The following is a 7,524-nucleotide window of genomic DNA, read 5'->3' on the forward strand; positions in this document are numbered from 1 at the left end:
CTGAATCGTCTTATAATAATGACACACTGATGGTATTCGTACCATGGTACAAGTTGTACCACAGGTGTGTCACCTTGTACCATGCTGGTACACAGAGTAGTAAAAAATGTGATGCGTTTGGATTGTTAAAGTGCCAGTGCACGCCGAGTGCACGCTGTGTACGTTCTGTCTCTTGATAGATACGTTGCGTTGCTGCTTTTTGAATTCATCTACAGGTGCGCCCAAACAATTCTTTGCCATATATACACCAGAACAGAAACCATAGTGCAATAATAGCGCATTCGATTTCGTTGTAAATTTATTCACTACAGGAAATACCTAGGGAAATACATTAAAAACATCTTTGTAGTTTGAAGTATGGACTAAGGACTTCAACCACACAACTCGAAGATTGAATTGAACTGATGACGAAAGAACGACTCGTGATCTTTGAGTTTAGAAAATGAAATATAATACTCAAGTGTTTCTATAGAACACGGGAACCACGTCAGATCATATTAATTAAGTCTCGAACAGTCTCTGAAAGAAGTAAACTATATCAACTATATGAAAATGCTTCCGAATATAGATGAACAATGAGCTCAACGAATATGAAAGTTGTATTTACTTCAATGAAACAACTCGACAATGAACTATCACGTTTACGGCCGCCGCAATTGCAAAAGCTTAGTTTCTATATTTGCAAATACAATAATTAGCACTGGGTAGGACTTTCTTATAAATCATCTAATTAGCTCCGTTTAGTGTCGTGTGTTAGCTTAAGCTCCGTTTAGTGTCGTCCTCAAGCATATTTTTCCAACTAAAACCTAAAATTAGAAAACAATTTATTAGTAATTGATATAGGTACACAAAAAATGGCTATTTCAGAAATCATGCCCAAGTTTATTTGTTGATGGAAAAATAAACAATCCGGTCAATGTCATTGGTAACGTACGTAAAGTCCCAGTTTGCTAAAGGTTTGGTATCGTGTTCAAAAGAAATTTCTTTTTCTATCTCAATCACATGTTAAATTCCGTTCACTGAATCGGAAACCCAACAAACAACGACAAGCTACAAATAAGCATCTAGGTTGAATTATTGTTTATTTGTGATCTTCGTAGCTGAATAAAAAGGATGCTGAATAATTCGCTAGACAAATTTCTTTTCAGCATTTAATCTAACTAATATTCGACATGACCTATTTATTTGTTGTCTACCTTTATTTGAAGTCGAACTAACGTTTTCATTTTATCACATTTCAGCACATTGGGGAAGTTTAACAATGTGTTGAACTAATGATTTTTAAAGTTCTCTGTTCGACTATGATGTGATGCTCTGAAAGGCTGGTCGAATTGAGTTTGAATAGTAAGTTAATAAGCAAGCATTTAGCCATCCTTCTTAACCTTTGTCCTTCTTAACCATTGGATTTCACATTTATCTGATCTATCGCACAGTGGAAAAAAACATTATGCTTTTTCAGTTTGAGAGAAAATCTGGATTCTAGATCTGGAAAATTTGATTTATAGGAAAAATGGATGCTGAATAATAAAAACAAATAGACATAAATAAATCAATAAAGACAATAAAAAGACAATAAAATAATGATTTATTTTCAAGACATGCTTTTTATATTCGTGATTTATTAAGCTTTTGGAGATTATAACGAACAAAACTGCTGGAGCAATAAAAAAAATCATGCATTCATGCGGAAATAAATTTACTAAAAGCCGGACATAACCCCGTTGAATAACGTCGGAAAATTATTGAATCTTTGATGTGTGGAATCCCACTATTATCGCATGGATGATGATCTTTATTGCGGAGAAATTGGAATAATCTTAGCATTTGACAATCATATCGCAACCGTTTATCAAGAGATTCTGAGGAAGGCCGAATATACATTGATTTTATTTTCATAAATTCATAAATAGCATTTATTTTATCGTTTCTCGACATTATTTTTACGTATTTTTCCTAGTGTGCGATGGTTATGACTGGCTGAACAATGGTTGAAATAAAATCTTGTTCAGTTATTAACAAATTATGGTTTGACAGATCGACTTGTTGAATAAGAGTCCAATTATGATTCATATTCAGCAATAATATTATTTATGTTATGCATTGAGTGAGCCATATCTAACTAATCAAGGATGGCGCGGATGACAACGTTACCGGCGGATGATCAAATGACAGCAGTTCGAGACCCGATTTAGGAAAATTATAAAATGATTATATGGAAATGGCAATTGCTTCAAAATACGTTCATTGGAGATCTTGATGATGTTACCTTCTATGCGTTATTATTTTCGAATAATTCACATGTAGCTGAATTGAGGCTTAGTAAAATGGATATTAAAGGTTTAACGAATCAGTTAATAAAGTAGTTTTTCAAAATGAAATGTTGTAGTTGTATAACTTCGCCAAAATTGTGTGAACAAAGCTTGAACAGAAGTTGTGATAAGAAATAGTACAGACATAATTCAACACAGCGCTGAATTAAATCATCACACTGATGTTAGTTCAACTAGTGAATGTTTGTTGGGATAATCATTTTATAATTTTCCTAAATCGGGTCTCGAACTGCTGTCATTTGATCATCCGCCGGTAACGTTGTCATCCGCGCCATCCTTGATTAGTTAGATATGGCTCACTCAATGCATAACATAAATAATATTATTGCTGAATATGAATCATAATTGGACTCTTATTCAACAAGTCGATCTGTCAAACCATAATTTGTTAATAACTGAACAAGATTTTTATTTCAACCATTGTTCAGCCAGTCATAACCATCGCACACTAGGAAAAATACGTAAAAATAATGTCGATAAACGATAAAATAAATGCTATTTATGAATTTATGAAAATAAAATCAATGTATAGTTACATCCAGGCCAACCATCGATCCATTGCTACATCAGCTATAAACATCCGGTCACCAAGGAATCTGCATCATCAGCAGTTCAATATTATAAAAGGTGCAATCGATCGACCACGCGTCCTCTTTTGTAATTCAGACGTCTAGGTGTTAAGAAGTATTCAATATATCAATCCGTTTAATAAATAAATGTCGCGTTAGTGTTTTTTAAAAGCCCGAACCGTTCCCCGTACATATTATTGGCGCAGCCGTCCGGTATCTGTGCCCGTGCGTGAAAAACAGTGTTTATTAGGATTCTTAAATCCTAGAGTAGGTCCGCGAGTAATTTTACTGTGCAGTGAAGTGAAAGTATCTGGTGTCATCGAGGGTGTACTGGAGTTGAGGCCTCACCGCGCGACACGGACCACAGAGAACCGCGACCCCCCCACGACAGCAAAACAAGGTAAGTGAAATTTGTGCTCTATGGTGTACTTCGCGCGTTCTTAGAGAGACGTGAACAACTCATATCCAAGTTCCATTTACCAATTTGAAATTGAACCGTTCCAAGAGAGAGTTTAATTTCATCGTGATAAATCATAATTGAGCAGTGTTTAATTTAGTTTATCACCGGGAAAGTGGCAGTTCTAAGGGAAGCTACCTCCCAAACAGAATTGGCAAAGTTCTAAGAGAATTGTTGTTCTGAGAAATCACACGAGTTCTAAGAGAACGTGTGTTTCTGCAAACAAATTACTAAAGTTTTAGTTAATGCCTAAGATTCCTAGCAAAGGCAAAAGTGCCTTGGAAATCACTAGGGCGTTACTGAAAACAGGAACAAAAAGCGATCAGTTTCCGAATCAAGTAGTGAATCGGATAACGATTCGGTAGAATCAGCTGAATTTTCGCACGTTCCAATTCAAGGCCTTGATATATCATTAGGACAAATGAACATGGCCATGTCCAACGATAACCAAATTAACCCGCTCGAGTTGATTACTCAGCAACTTAGTGCTATGATGGATACAATCAACCGATTGGATGCCAAGCAAAGCGAACACGATGCCGCTATTCGCAATGTAACCGGAGTATCTTCTGGTGCTTCTTCGTCGTCAAGTGCGACACAACCCATAGTGCAACAACCTCTAAATCGGGGTGACTTAGACTATTTGTTTAAGATACCTGATCCAATAAAATCGTTGCCGGTTTTCGACGGCAACCGTAAACAGTTATCTGCCTGGCTGCAAACGGCAGAAAATACACTAAATCTTTTCAAACCACGTGTCGATGACACTTTATTTCAAATGTACGTCACCGCGGTGACTAATAAAATTCAAGGGAAGGCAAAAGACATACTGTGTCTAGCCGGTAACCCAGTCGAATTCGATTCGATAAAAGATGTGTTGATGAATGCTCTTGGTGATCGACAGGAGCTTTCGACCTACAAATGCCAACTTTGGCAAAAAACAAATGGTGGATGGTATATCTATTCAAAGATACTACCAGAAAACCAAAGACATCATACAATGTATAAAAAATTTAGCTAAACAAAAGCAAACTTATAAAGACAACTGGCAGGCTATAAACATGTTTATAGAGGAAGATGGCCTCGCTGCCTTCATAGCAGGTCTCAAAGAACCGTACTTCGGCTATGCACAAGCTGCAAGGCCTACGGATATAGAGGATGCTTATGCATTCCTTTGTAAATTTAAATCGAAAGAGTTGACTGCCTCATACATGACGGACACGAATAAGCATTCAAAACCATTTAAAAATTATTCGAAACCGCACCCACAAAATCACGGTACAGAGGGAAAAACGGAATACAAACCAAACAAATTTGAACGGAATACAGAACCAATGGACACAACCACGACACGGAGTCGACTAACTATGAACAAACACATAATTAACAACCATGAAATGATAGAAGAAGATAATTTGAATAATCCGCAATCAGATACTGAATCCGAAAATGAATTGGACTTAAATTTTCATTGGGTGCCTACAAATCAAAAACCAGTTTGAATTATCTACCCTATTTGAAATTAACACACCCTAGAACAAAACAGTTGTTGAATATTTTAATTGATTCAGGAGCGAATAAAAACATAATTGGACCAGAAATTTTAGAAAAAACCATTACCGTACCAGAAACAACAATTAAAAATATCAAAGGAAAAACTAATGTGAACCAGAAAGGAATTATTGACTTTTTCAATGGTGCTTTTAAACCTCTTCCATTTTACGTACTGAAATTTCATTATTTCTTTGATGGACTCATTGGGTCTGAAACACTCGCAAAACTGAAGGCTCATCTTGATTATGAAAAGGAAACCATTACATTGCAAGACAAACAATTCTCGTATTCAAAATTCTTCCCAGCCAAACAGCTTTACAGTCATTTCGTATCTATTCAGACAAATAACAACGGCGACTGGTTTGTCCCCACGTTTCAAAAACTTTGCAATGGAACATTTATTGAACCAGGACTCTATCGAGCTCAAAACTCTAGAAGTACAATAAAAATTTTGTCGACAAAACCTAAACTGAAAACCCTAGGAAAACTTTTGTTATCAGTCAACAACTTTGAAACACTGCAACCTGTACCGATTCCAAATGAAAGAACTATTTCAAAAGAAAACATCAAATCTTTTATAAGAAGTGACCATCTGTCTCCTCTGGAAATTTCAAAACTTTTAGCAGTTCTTCATGATAATCAAGCAACTATGTTGAAAGAAGGCGAACAACTTTCTGCAACAACTGCTTTAAAACATAAAATTATTACTTCAGATGATAACCCTATTTATACTAAAAGTTATAGATATCCACATCACTTCAAAAAAGATGTTGAAGAACAAATTCGAGAAATGTTAGATAATGGTATTATTCAACCATCGGTTAGCCCATACTCTGCCCCTATATGGGTTGTACCTAAAAAACAAGATGCATCTGGCAAAAAGAAAATTAGAGTCGTTATTGATTATAGGAAGTTAAACGAAAAAACAATAGATGACCGTTTTCCTATGCCCCAGATCGAAGAGATTTTAGACAATCTCGGAAAATCTGTATATTTTACTACAATTGACTTGAAGTCCGGGTTCCATCAAATTCCTATGGACCCAGCTCATAAAGAAAAAACAGCTTTTTCAACAGACAAAGGACACTTCGAGTTTAACAGAATGCCTTTTGGTTTGAAAAACGCTCCTGCTACATTTCAGCGAGCGATGAATAATATTCTAGGAGAGTATATAGGCTCCATTTGTTACGTCTATCTGGACGATATTGTTATTATTGGGTACAATTTGGAAAATCATTTACAGAACCTTCGTCTGGTTCTAAAACGCCTTTCCGATTTCAATTTGAAAATTCAACTTGACAAATGTGAATTTTTAAAAAGAGAAACCGAGTTTCTCGGACATATTATATCCAGCGAGGGAGTGAAACCAAATCCCGAGAAGATAGAGAAAATCATTAGCTGGCCGTTACCGAAAAATCAGAAAGAAATTAAGCAATTTCTAGGTCTAGCCGGTTACTATCGTCGATTTATTAAAGACTTTTCAAAGATAACCCGTCCAATGACGAAGTATCTTAAGAAAGAAGAATCAGTCGATTTACAGGATCAAAATTACATTCAAGCTTTTTCAACTCTAAAACAAATAATTTCAACAGACCAAGTGTTAGCATACCCGAATTTCGAGAAACCATTTATTTTAACGACAGACGCGTCCAATTACGCCGTTGGGGCTGTACTATCCCAGATTCAAGATTCAGTAGAAAGACCAATCGCGTTTGCTTCAAGAACCTTGAATGATGCCGAATCTAGATATGCTACAATAGAAAAGGAAGCTTTAGCTATAATTTGGGCTATCAACAAATTTAAAACTTATCTTCACGGTGTCAAGTTTACATTATTAACCGATCATAAACCCTTAACGTTTCTGAAAAACTCTTCCAAAAATGATAAAATTTTACGATGGGCGCTTGATCTGAAAAACTATTCTTTTGATGTTTTATATAAAGAAGGAAAGACTAATGTCGTGGCGGACGCATTGAGCAGACGTCCTGATGAAAAACATGTTAATGCACTTGATATTAATCATAACTCTTCCATTTCAGGTACCGGTGACGATTCAGATGATGATTCATCACGTCAAAATAATCCCCCTTCTTCTGATAACCAAGAATCCGATGCAGAAACAATTCATTCTGCAGACGACTCGCCCGACTTCTATATACACCATGTAGACCGACCAATAAATTATTACCGTAACCAACTAATTTTTAAAAAGCTAGAATTACAACGGTCATTTCTGAAACAGTTTTTCCACATTTTCAAAGAACAACAATTGTACAACCAGAATTCTCAAAGGAAAATATAACTGAATATCTTAAAAGATATCATAATAGTAAACAAACAGCCATTCTTGCACCAGAAGACATGCTTCAAATTATTCAGGATAGTTTCAAGGAGAATTTTGGAAGTAAAAACCATTTTATTTTCACTTCTAAAATAGTCGATGATGTCGTTAGTGAAGAACGACAAAACTTGTTAATATCAACCGAACACGATAGAGCTCATAGGGGTACTAACGAAGTGGAAGCCCAACTTAGAAGATCTTATTTCTTCCCAAACATGGCAAAACTTATTAAAAACTATTCCGATTCATGCCCCCATTGCCATAAACATAAGT

Source organism: Armigeres subalbatus, unplaced genomic scaffold (assembly GCF_024139115.2).
Source record: "Armigeres subalbatus isolate Guangzhou_Male unplaced genomic scaffold, GZ_Asu_2 Contig1310, whole genome shotgun sequence".
NCBI classification, from domain to species: domain Eukaryota; kingdom Metazoa; phylum Arthropoda; class Insecta; order Diptera; family Culicidae; genus Armigeres; species Armigeres subalbatus.